Source organism: Telopea speciosissima, chromosome 10 (genome assembly GCF_018873765.1).
Source record: "Telopea speciosissima isolate NSW1024214 ecotype Mountain lineage chromosome 10, Tspe_v1, whole genome shotgun sequence".
Lineage (NCBI taxonomy): Eukaryota > Viridiplantae > Streptophyta > Magnoliopsida > Proteales > Proteaceae > Telopea > Telopea speciosissima.
In genome coordinates, this window is record NC_057925.1 from 22,400,717 (window position 1) to 22,418,104 (window position 17,388).

At 41.8% G+C, this 17,388-nt stretch overlaps 1 pseudogene; it reads right to left on the reverse strand.

The window, feature by feature from the left end:
- Positions 1-17,388, reverse strand: part of LOC122641672 — a 56,272-nt pseudogene that overhangs the window by 16,133 nt on the left and 22,751 nt on the right.

Genomic DNA, 17,388 nt, shown 5'->3' on the forward strand with positions numbered 1-17,388 from the left:
GGAACTGTGGAATAGGTGTGTACATGTTATAACTAGGAATTATTTTGTTGACCTCAAAGGAAGTGTTGGATTATTGAGTGTGTTGCTCTTTTCAGAAAAGCAACCATGGTCAACACAAGAAGTTCACGAGGTGGTCATAAGGGAAAATGCCCTCGTGTTATACCGGAGGTTGAATTGCCAAATGGAACTGAGGCTCAAAATTCTAAAGCATCGGCTACTTCGTCAGAGGCACTAGCGGCTGCACAAGTCACTGCTGCGGCACCTCAGCCGAATGTGGCAGCTGGCGATGTAACTGTGTTCATGACCACTATGATGCAAACCATGCAGCAACAACAAGAATTGCTAGGTCAGATGTCCACGTAATTTGCAACCATGATGCATGAGCGTGCAACACCACCCCCACCACCTAACCGGCCCGTACTTTTCCCAGCACCTGTGCCTCAACACTTAGCGGAAAACTCCACCACCAACGTGATGAAGAGATTCAAGAAACCCCAACCACCCGAGTTTTCTAAGTTAACTTCCGAGGCAATGCAGCTAGAACGGTGGATTAACGCCCTAGAGAAGGCATTTGAAGTGCTCGAGTGCACGGATGCACAAAAGCTAATATGTGCGGGTTATCAGCTATAGAATGAGGCTAAAGCTTGGTGGAAGGCTACTAAGCCCAATCTGGAAGCCACTCATCCAAATCCTACGTGGAACCAGTTTAAAGAAGTCTTCTTCAAGAACTACTTCCCGGAGAGTTTCAGGGACAGGAAAGAAGCTGAGTTCACCGCACTGGTACAAGGGACCAAGTCAGTGTTGGATTACCAATAGCGGTTTGAAGACTTGTTCCATTTCGCTCCAGAGCACCTAAGAGGGGAAGTTAGTAAGGCGAAGAAGTTTGAGAAAGGACTTAAACCCGAAATTGGGTCAGTACTGTCGATTATGGATATTCAGGATTATGCTCAGATGGTCGATAACGCGAAGACCATGGAAGACAGATTCAAAGAGAAAAAAAAAGAGAAGGTTACGACGTCGCCTGGGTTGAACAAAAGGCCAAATAATATTCAAACTTTTGGATGGCCAAACAAAGTTTATCGAGGAACAAGTTCAAGCCCTAATCCGACTCCGTACCGTAGGCTGAACGTGGGTCAGAATCTTTTTTGCCCTATTATCAATCAACCTGCTCAACCGGCTACAAGTCAAGCGACAACAGTAGCTTCGCCAGCCCGACTAGCTACAAGTCAAGTGAGGCAAGCCTCAACACCTGCTGTTCCACCTTATAAGTGCTACGTGTGCAACAAGGAAGGGCACATGGCTAAAGAGTGCAGATCAAGTGGGTACAACAACAACCAGCCAAACCAGTCCTACGCTAGACCTTTTCAGCCATGGGATAATAGAACGCAAGGGAAGGTGTTCGCAATGACAACTGAGGAAGCTGAGGCGAATCCCGATGTATTGACAGGTAAGTCTACTATACACTACTGTTGTAGGAAACAACTGGTTATTTGTGCGACCTAAATTATATACAAACCCTAGGTACCCTGAGTGTCTCAACCATACCTGCACGAGTGTTATTCGACTCGAGCGCATCCCACTCTTTTGTTTCTATCACTTTTGCGAGTAGGATGGAGAATCAACCGAGAGACATCGGGCACGAATTAGTAGTTAGCACACCGACGGGTAGTGTCGTGAACTTAGAAGAAGTCTATGACCCATGTCAGGTGGAAATTTGTGGAAAGAATTTAACCGCACGGCTAATAAAGCTTGCCATGAAGGATTTTGACATAATATTAGGCATGGATTGGTTGTCTACCTATGGAGCGAACGTCATGTGTGCGGAGAAGAAGATAGTATTCAAGTTGGAAGATGGGTCAGTTTTCACTTACCAAAGTGAGCCAGTGACGAAACCCAAAAGAATAACTTTATCCGTTCTCTAGGCTCAGAAGTTGCTAGACGAAGGATGTCAAGGCTTTCTGGCTACAGTAATAGATACTGAGGCAAGGGTGAAGCCTTTAGAGGAACTTGACGTCGTCAGGGAATTTCCTGATGTCTTTCTAGAAGATCTGACTCAACTACCGCCTGACCGCAACATAGAGTTTGCGATTGACCTAATTCCTGGTGCAGCACCGGTGTCTAAGGCACCCTTGGGAGCACCCGTGTTGTTCGTTAAGAAGAAGGATGGTAGTATGCGGTTGTGTATCGACTACCGCGAGCTGAATAAGCTGACCATCAAGAATCGATACCCGTTGCCGCGCATTGATGACCTATTTGACCAGCTGCAAGGAGCAAGAGTTTTCTCCAAGATTGATCTTAGGTCTGGATACCATCAATTGAAGATCAAGAGTGGTGATATTCACAAAACGGCGTTCCGAACTCAATACGGACATTATGAATTCCTGATTTTGTCGTTCGGGTTAACCAACGCCCTGGCAGCGTTCATGGACATGATGAACAGAGTATTCCATGATGTGTTGGACAAGTTCGTTATTGTGTTTATTGACGACATTCTGGTGTACTCCAAGAGTGAAGAAGAACATGCTCGGCACCTCACATTAGCACTGCAGCGGTTGCGGGAACACCAGCTTTATGCCAAATTTAGCAAATGTGAATTTTGGCTTCACCAAATTAGATTCCTAGGACATATCGTCACCAAGGATGGCATTAAAGTAGACCCGGATAAAGTAAAGGCGGTTCTCGAGTGGGAGACACCGAAGAGTGCCATTGAGATCCAAAGTTTCTTGGGATTGGCTGGTTATTACCGCCGATTTATTGAAAATTTCTCGTGAATTTTGGCACCCATGACAAAACTTACAAAGAAGGGCGCCAAGTTTGAGTGAAATGAAGCATGCGAGAAAAGTTTTCAGGAGTTAAGGAACCGATTGGTAGCAGCTCCAGTTTTAACCATTCCGGACGGAACTGAAGGAATGGTGGTAATATACTGCCGCATCCAGGATCGGATTGGGTGGCGTTCTGATGCAGAGAGGTAAAGTGGTCGCATATACCTCACGACAACTGAAGGAACACGAGAAGAACTACCACACTCATGACTTAGAGTTGGCAATAGTGGTTTTCGCGTTAAAAATATGGCGACACTACCTATATGGTGAAAAGAGCAAAACCTTCAGCGATCACAAGAGTCTGAAGTATTTCTTCACCCAAAAGGAGCTGAATATGAGACAGAGGCGGTGGTTAGAATTGGTGAAGGATTATGATTGTGAAATCCAGTACCACTCCGGAAAGGCCAACATTGTAGCAGATGCATTAAGCAGAAAATCTCAGACTGCGTCTCTAGCTTCCTTGGTCGTGAGCGAGCAATTGATAGGAAGAAGCTCGAAAGTTTGATCTAGAACTCGTGATCAAAGGAACAGCTATACAATTAGCAGCCATGGATCTACAGCTGTCGATACGAGAAGAGGTAATTGCGAAGCAACCATTGGACCCTGAGTTGGCCAAGATTATTTGGGAAGTACAAAGAGTAAATAAGGACCCAGATTTTTCATTGACCCATGATGGTGCATTGAAGTTTCGAGATAGATTGTGCACGCCTGATGATTATGATGTCCAAGACCAAATCCTTAAGGAGGCGCACAACTCACCCTATGCGATTCACCCCGGAAGTACGAAGATGTACAAGGACTTGAAGAAGTATTACTGGGGGATTGGAATGAAAGAGACCATAGCAATATACGTGTCCAAGTGCCTCACCTGTCAACAAATTAAGGCAGAGAGACACCGACCGTATGGATTGTTGCAGCAACTCCCTATACCGGAATGGAAGTGCGAAAGGATTACAATGGATTTCGTGACAAATCTACCCAACACCAGAAAGGGCATGAATGCGATTTGGGTGATTATAGACGGACTGACAAAGGCAGCTCACTTCATACCAATCAAGATAAGTTATTCAATGGAAAAGCTTGCCCAACTATATATAGAAAATATAGTCCGCTTACATGGCGTGCCTGTTAGTATTGTGTCTGACAGAGATCCTCGATTTACCTCAAGGTTTTAGAGGAGTTTACAAAAGGCATTGGGATCTCAACTGAATCTTAGTACAGCTTTCCATTCGTAGACGGACGGACAATCAGAAAGAACTATCCAGACTCTGGAGGACATGCTCAGAGCCTGTGTCTTAGAAATGAGTGATAGTTGAGATGCCCACATACCTCTGGTGGAATTTGCATACAACAATAGTCACCACTCCACCATTGGCATGGCACCATTCGAAGCTCTTTATGGCCGAAAGTGTCGAACCTTGTTATATTGGGACGAGGTCGGTGAACGAAGATATCTCGGGCCAGAAATGATACAAGTAACATGTGACAAGGTAGATGTCATAAGAGAGACAATCAAGGTGGCCCAATCAAGACAGAAAAGTTATGCAGATAATTGAAGGAAAGACATAGAATTTGAAGTCGGGGAAAAGGTGTTCCTCCGAGTATCTCCAACCAAGGGATTGCTACAGTTCAACAGGAAGGGTAAACTGAGTCCACGATTTATTGATCCATATGAAATTCTAAACAAAGTGGAACCCGTAGCATACCGACTGGCATAACCACCATCTTTGTTGGGCGTCCACGATGTTTTCCATGTGTCAATGCTAAGGAAGTACATCAACAACCCGACACATGTACTCTCAACTGAACCTGAACAGTTGGATGTGGACATGACTTACGAAGAACATCCTACGGAGATACTGGACAGAAAGGAGCATAATCTTCGTAACCGCACAGTCGCCTTTGTAAAGGCTCGATGGGGAAACAATCCCATAGAAGAAGCTTCGTGGGAGCGAGAAGAAGAGATGAAAGAGAAGTATCCCCAACTCTTCGAACTACAAGGTAAGCAAATTTCAAGGATGAAATTTTTGTAAGGTGGGGAGAAATGTCAAACCCTATCCCTAATTGACTGGAATCTTGACTGAAGGACAGGCTTCCAAGCATAATGTACTGCTTGGACTCCAAGTATTCTCTCTCCCCTCCGTAAATGTGGGACCCACCCCTGAAAATGTGTGTAAAAGACCCTAAATGACATATGGGTACAAGGCCTTAACCCTGGGTCAAACCTCTGTGCAAGTCTACAGAGTTTCAGCCTTGCTGAATTCTCTGGGCGATGCAGACATCACCCAGAGACATCGCCCAGAGTGCAAAACTGCATTATTTTAAGGATTTAATCTGTGGGGACCACCCATATTGGAAATGGGCACCCTCCATAGGATGAGGGGAGTCTGAGGGACCACCTCATACCCTTGGAACACTGTGGACCCCACCTGAGTACCCAAAATGGCTGAGAATGCAGTTAAAAATGCATTTTGAAAACAGGCCTTAGCAACCAAACAGGCCCTAGTTATGGGCTGGACTATATATACCAGTGCCTTGGGTTCATTTTAGACCCTTGGCTACTGTTCAAATCGTGGGGGAAGGGAGAAGAAAGAAAAGAGAGAAAAGAGAGGAAGAAGAAGAAGAAAAGAGAAGAAGGAGGGAAGGAGGGAGCAGCCTTGCGCCCCAGGGCCCTGATTTCGTGGCATCTCAGACCTGTGCAGGTATAAACAACCCTGCTCTACCTGCTGCCTTGATGATTTACTATTTTCCTCTTTGAATCTCTGTGTTTTGATGGATTTCTGATCACTGGCAGCCCAGAACAGCTGGGGACTGCCATGTACTATCTCAGATCTGCCATGCAAGCATGAAGCATGGAAGATCTGAGTGTTTTATGAGGATTTATACATCTGTTTTTGCCTTTGGAACCGAAACCAGAGCTGTGCTTGGCTACACTGTTGTGTTACACTGAAAACTGGCTGATTGGAGTTCTGATTGCATGCCCTAGCTGCATGGGACCTAGCCCTAGGTGGTAGCAGACTTGGATCATTGTAATAAACCTGAAATCAGCTTTCCATGCAGTAAAACAATGATTTGTAGCCGATGACACCCTGTGTTACTATTTACTGGGCTGTCTGGCAGCCTTTGGCAACCAAGTGGTGGGTCCAATTGAAAATCCACAAGGACCAGTGCAAAGGGTACTCCTGGGGGTCCAAAATGACCTAACATGCATTGGGAGAAGGTCCATGCACTGCCCATGGTTCAAAACCTTGGAATCTCAGCCTGATTCTGGTTTTGCAATCTCTGGGCGATGTCTCTGGGTGATGTACCCTATGCATGTCTTCCTACATACCTGTCAGAAGATGGACAACTGATCCCTGCAGTTGAATGGCCCACAGCATAATGTACTGCTTGGACTCCAGGTATTCTCTCTCCCCTCCATAAATGTGGGACCCACCCCTGGAAATGTGTGTAAAAGACCCTAGATGACATATGGGTACAAGGCCTTAACCCTGGGTCAAACCCCTGTGCAAGCCCACAGAGTTTCAGCCTTGCTGAATTCTCTGGGTGATGCAGACATCACCCAGAGACATCGCCCAGAGTGCAAAACTGCATTATTTTAAGGATTTAATCTATGGGGACCACCCATATTGGAAATGGGCACCTCCATAGGATGAGGGGAGTCTGAGGGACCACCTCATACCCTTGAAACACTGTGGACCCCACCTGAGTGCCCAAAATGGCTGAAAATGCAGTTAAAAATGCATTTTGAAAACAGGCCTTAGCATCCAAACAAGCCCTACTTATGGGCTGGGCTATATATACCAGTGCCTTGGGTTCATTTTAGACCCTTAGCTACTGTTCAAATCGTGGGGGAAGGGAGAAGAAAGAAAAGAGAGAAAAGAGAGGAAGAAGGAGAAGGAAGGAGGGAGCAGCCTTGCACCCCAGGGCCCTGATTTCGTGGCATCTCAGACCTGTGCAGGTATAAACAACCCTGCTCTACCTGCTGCCTTGATGATTTACTATTTTCCTCTTTGAATCTCTATGTTTTGATGGATTTCTGATCACTAGCAGCCCAGAACAGTTGGGGACTGCCATGTACTATCTCAGATCTGCCATGCAAGCATGAAGCATGGAAGATCTGAGTGTTTTATGAGGATTTATACATCTGTTTTTGCCTTTGGAACCAAAACCAGAGCTGTGCTTGGCTGCACTGCTATGTTACACTGAAAACTGGCTGATTGGAGTCCTGACTACATGCCCTGGCTGCATGGAACCTAGCCCTAGGTGGTAGCAGACTTGGATCATTGTAATAAATCTGAAATCAGCTTTGCATGCAATGAAAACAATGATTTGTAGCTGATGACACCCTGTGTTACTATTCACTAGGCTATCTGGGCAGCCTCTGGCAGCCAAGTGGTGGGCCAGTTGAGAATCCACAAAGACCAGTGCAAAGGGTACCCCTGGGGGTCCAAAATGGCCTAACATGCATTGGGAGAAGGTCCATGCATTGCCCATGGTTCAAAACCTTGGAATCTCAGCCTGATTCCAATTTTGAAATCTCTGGGCGATGCACTGGGTGATGATGCAGACATCACCCAAAGACATCGCCCAGTGTGGGAAATTTTGCTGTTTTGATGATCTGACATGGGGATCCTCACCCTAGGGCCATGATACAGTGTAGGGAGGTGGAAAATGACTAGAATGCCCCTCCCCACATCTGTCCATGTGTATGAGTGCTTTTGGGAACCCATGTGGGCCCCGCAAGACTTGGAAAGCCTGCCTATGTTGGTTCTGCAGCACTGTCAAGCTGAGGACAGCACTGTAAGACTAATGTGATCTAGGAACATGTACCTATGTCACAAATGACCATTCTGCCCCTAGGCCACCAACTCTGGATGATGCACCGGGACATAGGCCTAAGGGCTAAGGCCCAATGCAAGGCCTGGAGAATTCCAAGTGATGATCAATTGTACACCGGGTCAACCCAGTATGCTTAGATCAACCCTAGGACTTCCAAAAATAGTTTGGAATATTAAATGATAAATTTCTGATTTATATCTAGGATTTGATCCCGCGCTCGAGGCCTACAGCCAGACCGCAGCCGGAACTGAATTTGCAACTGAGTCCTTAGAACCAGACCCAGGTGAGTGAAATATTATCGTGTATGTGTGTGTAACTGTATTATTATGCCGGCAATTAAATTCTTAAATTATAAATGTTGTGTTATTTAAATTTTGTTCAATTACTCAAAATTATTACACACTGTTTGTCTGTTAATCAACACTGTGATTTTTACATGATGATTGTGAATGTTAGACTAGATGCCGTAGTCGGCTTAGAAATGAGGCCGGTGGTAGCCCGTAATATGGGATACGGTTGACACTGCCCGACTCATACGATATCATATAGACATAGGGTTAGAGTTTCATCACCCGTGCTACGCACCCTTGCCAACAGGGGTTAAGGTGTTGGATAACTGTGAGGACTACCGTAAAACCCTAGAGGCGTTTAAGCCGAGAAGCCTCAGCACAGCTGGGATGCCTCAGGGCAAATTTACCGGGAAGCCTCGGACTACAAGCTTGGGAAGCACCGAAAGGTGAATTTTTTGCTATATGCCACATATAAAGATTATGCACCGGTTTGGTGGAATTATATTGAGTCGATTACCTCACAGGAGTTAATTCAGAGGGCCGGTCAGGCTGACCTGGGTAGGGAGATGCTGGAGCTGGCTGGTCCTCTCCAACAACTCAATGGGTGTATCGCAGGAAAAGGTAACCAAGCCCACACCAGGGATACATGTATTGGGGATTGTAGTAGCACTAACCTGACTTAGTTGTTTTGTTAGGTGGCTAATAAATAATCTGGACTTGCATATTATGTAGGATCATGTGGATTGTGGTTGCATGTGCATGCATGATGATATATTTTGCTCACGAGCTCGGTGGGGCTCACACTCTGTTATACATGTTTTTCTTCTAGATGATTCTGCAAGTGGATGCCGCTGTGGCATGGAGGCTCATTACGAGGAGGAGAGCCCTAATTGTTATGATGATATTGGTGTGGCCCTCGATAGTGGTCGTGCCGATGATGTGTGCATTCTCAGTGGTCATTAATGAAGACCAGTGAGGAGTGCGCTTGATGCTTTTTGTCTTGGGGACTCCTTTTTGTTTTTGTTAGGAGTTTATCCCCGTCCTACTCATGGTGCAGTTTTAGTTTTCTTTTCTTTTTGGGGTTGAGTTATCTCACCCTTTATATATATATATATATATATATGTATTTCCTTTTACCATTTGTCAGCTTTATCTTTCAGTTGTGGGTTGTACAAGGAGGGAATGTATCAGAAGTCACTTATGTATATGTAAATATCATCATCATTCCCGTATCACTACGCTTTTTTTCTTGTTGTAATTGTAGATTCTCTGCAACACTCTGATCTTACTTGTGGTAATGTGATGAATGTGGAACCATGAATGTATTAACAGCTTCTAGATCCGTGGGGTTTGGCGGATTGCCGTTATGCAATTCGAGTCACCTACCTAATCCCCCAGGGGGTGGTTTGGGGTGTGACAGGTTTGGGTCAATCCATCGAAATTGTCCTGCATCAGTTCTGATATGGCGAAACCATGCAAAAGAAATGTCCGATCCTAGGAGATGTATCTAGAGCCAAAAACAAATGGGTGATATGTAACTAATTCACCTAAATGCTTCATATATCCTACAGATTAAGGGTCAATTACTGAGCTAACTGAATAGATTCCTGCTCCTACTTCCAATGACCAATAGGATGCTCTCCATTTCCAAAATATCATCAGAAATCTTCTCATTCCCTTCTGAAAGTCCAGTTTGTTCAAATTTGTACTTGTTTAGAAAATAACCGCTGAAATAAAGATAGCTTGAACAGAAGCAATCTATCAGGACATGGCTAGTGTCCTGTTTGGCTAAGAACTTGGATCCATGATGCCTTGCAGCTGTGTGATTAGGGAGTATGAATGCCAAACACATATATTAAGTCATCAGACCATGTGACCCTGGAAAACTGCTCGAAATGCACTTATCAGTACACTTTATACAGTTATACTACAATAGTACAATAGAATGAAATTATTGTATGCACTTCCTTCGCAAACTTGCATTACAGAAAGAAAGCTTAACAATTAGCAAATTATAGAACAGTTGATATATGGTGCAAGGGAAATTTGATGTTCTCCAAATGACAATGTTGACAAGAAGGAATCTAGTAGGATGCTGGTCATGTTCAAAACGAAATTTGGTGAAGATACCCCCAATTTAAACTCAAGACTCAACTTATCAGCATCGTTATACTAGAAAAGGTGGAATTCATGCAGCTGGTACCACTTTCCATCACTTTAAACCAGTGGACAAAACGAGACAGGGCAGTGTTTGAAGAATAAAACTCAGGTCTTTGTTGGGTTTGCTGGGTTTTATCTAAACCAGTTGAAGGTTTGGTTCAATGGTCTAAATGGACTAATAGGGAAGGTAGAGAATTTGTTGGTATTGGGTAATGTTGGGTCCAAGATCATGTGTGCAAATGCTATATGAGTTGGCAAGCACTTTCCTTACTGGGGCAACCAAAGGCTCACTTGGAAAAGTGTGTAGTGGGTTTTCTTTACCATGAGAAGAAGAGAGTGAGTGGAGGTTTGCAAGGTTGAGTCTTCCAAGAGTTTGAATTAAACAGGGGAATCTGAGAGTTTGTGGAAAAAGAGAAGTTTCAGATTATATAGAACTCTTACTGTCAATTTATAAGAAATACAAGTGAGTTTCTTACATACTAAGTTAGCAATATAAAAAAGCCCTCCAAGAAGCAGATTCATGAGTTCTTCTATGCTGCCAGACTGTTAAAGAGAAACCTGTCAGAAGGAAGAACTACAACAGCATGTCACGGTCCGCCCAAGTTCTCTTCCCAAGTCCCTTGCTAGAGTTGTGGAAAGGCTGACTTAGTGCTAGCGTGAGTGCTAAGTGCCGGTGTGGTTGCTTAGAGAGGTCTAAGTCCGTGACAAGCAGCTCACTCTCTGGAATGTATTTAATTGCTGAAATCTTTTTGAGTTCATTAATGGAGGTTTGAAGTTGAGAAGAAGCACTACTACTGTTACTGCCGCTACTCAGTTATTCATTGATGAATTAAAAAAATGAAGAGAAAAGGAGAAAGAGAGAGGGCCATGAATCCAAGAGCTTGTAAGAGGTTGTTGCTATGGTGTTTTGGAGAAGAGAAGCAATATCAGATTGGTCATATATTGCTGCTACTGTGAATATGCTGCTGCTATTGGGCTAAGGATTTGAATCGATATTTTGCTGTCTATCTTGTTTAAAAGGAGATAATATATCAGGCTATTTCTCAACAAATCTGTTAGGCTACGTTTGGTAATGGTCTCAAGAACGTTCTTTGGCGATTTTTCTTTTTTTGAGAACAAAAAAAAAGGAAAATCATATTTGGCATTTCGGTCCGTTCTTTTGGTCTTTAAGAACGGACTGGATGAAAAAATGGTGAAAAAAACGTTCTTTACAGACCGTCTCAGACATGGTCTGACGTTCTTTAGACCAACTTAAAATCAAGTGAAGAACGTCAAAACTTGGAAAAAACCCATGGTTACCAGCTTCTCTGTCGTGGATTCGTGGGGGAGAGGAGAAGGCCTGCAAATTGAGGAAGCTCTAGGAACCCTTTGGTGAGTTCGTCTCTCTGAAAATCTCTCTCTCTCTCTCTCGCTTTCTATTTATTTCGAAGACGAGGGCAGCTCTCTGCAACTCTCTCTCTCTCTCTCTGTTTATTTCGAAGACCTAATCTCGATTTTATAGGGTTCTTGATGAAATTGTTTAGGGCTTTTGAATTTTTTTTACTTCCTCTTCACATTTCTTCCTATCTATCTTCATGGTGATTGCTGACTGTGTAAGCCCAAGTCGTTGTGTTGCTTGGAAGGACCAGAAGGTGGGATTGGCATTGATCTCGGCAAGAACCCAAAGAAGTAGCCTGAAATTTGAGACCTGGGCTTACTGTGAGGCTGGCAAAACCAGGATAAACCTGATTGTGAGTCTCCATAAATGTGATCGAAAGGGTTATCTTGGAAATCTTGAACATTCCGTTATCCAAAGGTCTGATGTCCCTTTCTCTTCTAAAATCGACTTCATACCCTCCTTCCTTTTGGTGGCTTGAATATCTCATATATTTGTTGATTATTAGTATATAAATTTATGTTGCACTTGTCCTCCTTCAAACTTCTTGCATTCAGCTGGAAAGCATATTCAAGCTTAATCAACTGCAATATTGGATGTGGAGAGATTTTATGGACAATAACCCATTTTCCAGTCTAGTGGAGCTTGTGTGATGCATCTGATTTAGAAAACCCAACTGTGACCTTAATTTGGCCTTTCAAATCTGCCAATAGTGTGAATGAGGCCCTATGTGCAATGAAATCTGAAAGACTATCCTTTGGTCAGTATGCTAGTGAAGAAGGAGGATTAATGAACCCTGGTTAAGTTGGTTAATGGATTTTGGGCTTTTAGTTTCAATGGGTTGTGGTTATAATGAGCTGAGAAAAATTAGAAATCCAATAATGGAGTTTAGTCCTCACGATTTGAGTGTTATTTCTGTTTATTATTTCTATTATTGTGTCAAAGGAGCCAAGTCAGCATAGTTATATGAGTTAAGCCTACATATGGGCCTGGATGATTGGATATTAAGTGACGTTTTTAGTTTTATGAAACTGATGACGTTTAATTGGTTTATTGCAGAAGGCATACCTTAGGTTGCAGTTAGATTGAATATTAGCTTTAATTAGTTTTTCTTTCCAATTGCTGCTGTTAAATTACCTGCCACTTTGAATACATGTGGAGCACATAAGGTTCAAAAATTTTCAGTCGCTTGATCTGCTTCAGTTTGCTCTTGAATAATTTTGCTATTCAGTTAGTTATTCATTATTTCTCTTAGTTCCTGATCAGTTCCTAATAGTTTTATTGAACCTATAGCTGCAATATATTGTGGATTTTTTTTTGGGTGGAAAAACCTCATTGTAGCAATCTATTTTTAGTCTTTTCAATTCTGTCATAGTTTTCCATAAATAAAAGTCTTCTTTATTGAATTCCCATCTCAACTAATTGGGGTTATCAGCACTTAAGTTAGTGTCCTTTCAAATTTCTTGATCCAATAGAAGCCAGTTTTGTAATAAAGATATATAAAACTCTACTACCATTGCCATATGATGTGTTAGGATCTTTAGCACTTGTGCTTGAAGTGAGGCTGGTTTGGATAGAATCTGATAGGACACACGTAATTTCTCCTTATAAAACCTATTGCATTCAGCACATCCTTGTTAATCTCGTTTTCCGGGTAATCACTTAAATCTTCAGAATTGTGACTTGGTTATGAAAAATACATTTAGTCTCTCATGTGTGGTAATAAATGACTGGATGCAGGTCGATAAGGGTTTTGTTGCTCAAGTGGCTGATGTTGTAGGTGGCAGAACAGCTCCTTTGAACAATGAGCAAAGAGAGGAAGCGGAAAAAACTGTTGTTGGTGAATTTAGTCATGTGAAGCACGTAAGAGGTGTACTTTCTATGGGGAGGTAAAGTCTATTAGAAATTTGTTCTCAAATTGTTAGATGGTGACAGATTGCACCTTCTTATCCAGTTTTATGTTTCTCTATGCATCTTGCAGTGTTTTAATGCTTTAGGATGATTCTCTGTGACATCATGTAAATTTTTTCTGCTTGCTTATTCAATAGTAACATTTAATTGAGAGTTTGCTAGGCTCAGTATTTCAATCATTAAGCAGGTTTAATTGTCAGTTCAAACCATGGCTGCCAGGTTACCAGGACTCATCTATATAGTACTATGCTCCATCTGTATTGACACAGGACACTAATTTTGATATTTGGTGGAGTTGAACAAATTACACTCACCCTGTTTCGTTTCACTTGGAAAACTTTACCTGCTGCAAATTTTCCAGGGAAAGAGTACTTGAAAACAGTAGACTAATGTAAATTTTTACATGGACACCATCTGGCAGGTGAAACAGGCAGTGACAAAGTGAATTTTATAGAAAATTTTCAATTTTCAGGGGATTTGAGGAAAAAAACTGAGCCTAAGTAGAAGATTGGCTAAGACATTGCTATTCAGGCTCCATTTCCTATCAATTTAGATGTTCATGTGTTGTACACAAAAACCAAGTGAAGTGGAAACACAGTAATTGAAGCGATATGGCTTCAGCTAGATCACTGCCCACACATCCTAATCAGCCCAATCTGATCCCTATACTTACAAACTTGATTCGGGGTCTACCACAATAATACACATTACATGGTTCAGATGACGCAGTTGTATTTGGTCCAAGGATATTATCACTGTTGCCATCACTTCTGGACTACATCTTCAAAACATCATGAATGTCAAGGTTTGTGGCAAGGTCTCATGGTTACTTGTAAATTCCAAGTTCTATTTGATGGGTCTTTAGCTCAAATTGGTAGAGCATTTGGAACATGGGCATGTTCCAAGGGGATGATGGTTCAAATCCACCAAGGCCCTTTTTATTCAACTGTTCATAACATAATCAGTTATGGCACTAATCCACACAAAAACCCAATTTTAATGGCATCTTTGAAATTTGACATATTTTTATAATTACTTTGGTTATGTTAATGAGATATTTTAATTTTATGCTAAGGTTTTTTTTTTTGGATGAATCTTTTATGCTAAGGTTGGCAAGAGGGAAAAGGATTTTACAAGTATTTTTTGGTATAATTTAGAAGGAAATGGCATTATTGTAATTAATATCAAATTTGGAAGAACATGTTTTACCAAAGGACATTTTGTTCTATTATTGTTCCGAAAACGTTCTTGAGACCGTTACCAAACGGCCATATTCATACACAGAATGCTGTTCCAGACCAGAAATGCCAGAGAACGTTTCTGGTCAAGAACGGGTGTTCTTTACGAAGACAATTACCAAACGAAGCCTAAGGCTATGTTTGGTAAATGTCCAAACAGCGTTCAGAACGTGAATTTTTGTTTGGCTTGACGGTTCGTTTTTCTGTTCTTTTAGAACGAACCGGAGGAATATTTGATGTAAAGAACAAGAACGACAAATTTACGAAGATGTCGAGCAAAACCTGTGAGCACTTTGGGGTTTGAGAAAGTTATCACTTGCGAAGAGGAGGGGAAGAGAAGGGGAAGCGAAGGATTCAGCCGGAAGAGTTCATGACCTGCAATCCCTTCTAGGTATGTTGCGAAGCCCTCTCTCTCCCTCTCTCTCTCTCGCTTCCTCTCTCACTCTCTATCTCGCTATCTCTCTGTCTCTCTCTGTCTCGCTCTCTCGCCATCTCTCACTCTCGCTTCGCCTCTCACTCTCTATCTCTCTGTCCTTCTCTCTCTGTTTCGCTCTGTCTCTGTCTCTGTCTCTCTCTCTCTCTCTCTCTCTCTCTCGCAGTCTCTGCAACTCTCTCGCTCTCTGATTTTTGCGAGATGTAGGCAGCGTTTTGGGTCTTTGATCTGACCTATTTGTTCTTTCTTCTCTCATTTTGTCTCAGAAATTGGTAAGAATCAGCCTGTTGTAAGCCCTCTGGTGTTAGATTGAAGAAATCAGAAACAGAAAGGTATGGATTTTAGGGTTCTTGATGAAGTTTTTTAGGGCTTTTGAAATCTGTAACTTTGTTTCACTATAATATGTGTAGTAGTCTGTGAGAGAATTTGATAAATGTTTAGATATTAATTTAAAAAAAGAAGAAAAAGGTCTCCAACCAGAGTCTCCTGTGGTCCTATCAGAGTACTGAGTACTGTGAAGCTCAAATTCTAATCATCCAGTTGGTGTGCAACTACTGGAAAATTTTCCCAAACTCCCCCCCCCCCCCAACGAACCTCTCTCGCTCTCGCTGGACTGTTTATGCTCGATTGGAGACGCAAGGAACCAGGTAACTCATTCTTTCTCTCTGTTCTATCGCTAACTGTGTAGGCAAATCGACCTCTTTCTTCTTTGGTACCGGCAAATTGATCTCTTGTCTGAGAATTTCCAACCCCAACCTCTATAATCCCCAAATTGGTTTCTTTTGTTTTTTGGTTCCTCATCCAAATTAACCTGGGAGGAGTTGATATTGGATGTAAGCACCACATGTTCTTGCTCTTACCTTTGATACATGCATATACTCTATTGATCTGTTAGTGACAGCAGGAGATTCTTTTGGCTGGGTTGATGGCTTTGTTGGGCTGTTAGGCTTTTCTGAGTTTCTTTTGGCATGGTATTATATATATATTTTTTCTTTTCTACAATAATATCTTCTTGGGATATCGAAATCTATTGAGTTACATTAGACTGCTAGCTAGCTGTGTTGGTCTATTGGGTGCTTGTGTTATAAAGCGAGGGGTCTCCATGTGGGGGACTTTGGAGAGTTTATTTTGAGATGAGAATTGCAAGTATAAATTCTGGGGGTGCCCACCATAAAAATATAAACAAGAGTTTATTTTGAGATGCGAGTCATGTAATTTATCCAGAAGAAGGGCACCATTCCCTTGTATGATCTGAAATAGTTTAATATATAAACTGTGGGGGTGCCCACCAGATAAATATGAACTGATAGGAGGATTCAATTGAATTCCTTTTTGTGCAGAGAGATAGGATCATGATATAGAGTGATAAAGGGTTGTTTGGGATTTCAGTTTTCAAATTTTAATGATGGGAGGATTTGTCAGTGTTGTAAGAATAGAAAGAGAAGTAAAGGAGAAGGCAGAAATAGGTTAATGCAGAATGTTTCCCCTTCTTTTTTATTTCTCTTATCTTACATGATATCTTTTGTTTGATTCAATAAATTAAGTTATATTATATGATATAGTCTTTGCATTCGTATGTGGGCTGTTAGGCTTTTCTGAGTTTCTTCAATGCCATTAAAATAGAGAGTCCAGACTCTAGATTAAGAATACCATGTTATTCTATATTTTTGTTTCTACACTAAGATCCTATTGGGATATCTGAACTTTAATTGATCAAGAAAACATAGATAAATGTTTAGATATTCGAACCACCATCCCCTTTAACTTTGTTTCACTAGATGAATCTGGATTAATTTGATGTGGTTTTGCTGACCTGATGTATGTACTGGATATTTATCAATAACATAAGGCATATTTTTCATTGTTAGACATACTTTGGCACTTTATACCGTTTGTCCACACTAACTGCTATTTATTCACAAAGCTCTACTTTTTTTTTTTTTTTTGGGTGAATCACAAAGCTCTACTTGATGGGTCTTTAGCTCAAATTGGTAGAGCACTTGGAACATGCTCATGGGGATGGTGGTTCGAATCCACCAAGGCCCTTTTTATTCAACTGTTCATACCATCTTAATGGCACTATGACACTAATTCACATAAAAACCCAATTTTAATGGCACCTTTAAAATTTGATATATTTTTATAATTACTTTGGTTATGTTAATGAGATATTTTATTTTTATGTTAAGGTTGGTAAGATAAAAGGATTTTACAAGTATTTTTTGGTATAATTTATAAGGAAATTGCATTGTTGTAATTAATATCAAATAGCGAAGAACAGGTTTTACCAAACACCATTTTCGTTTTGAACGGCGTT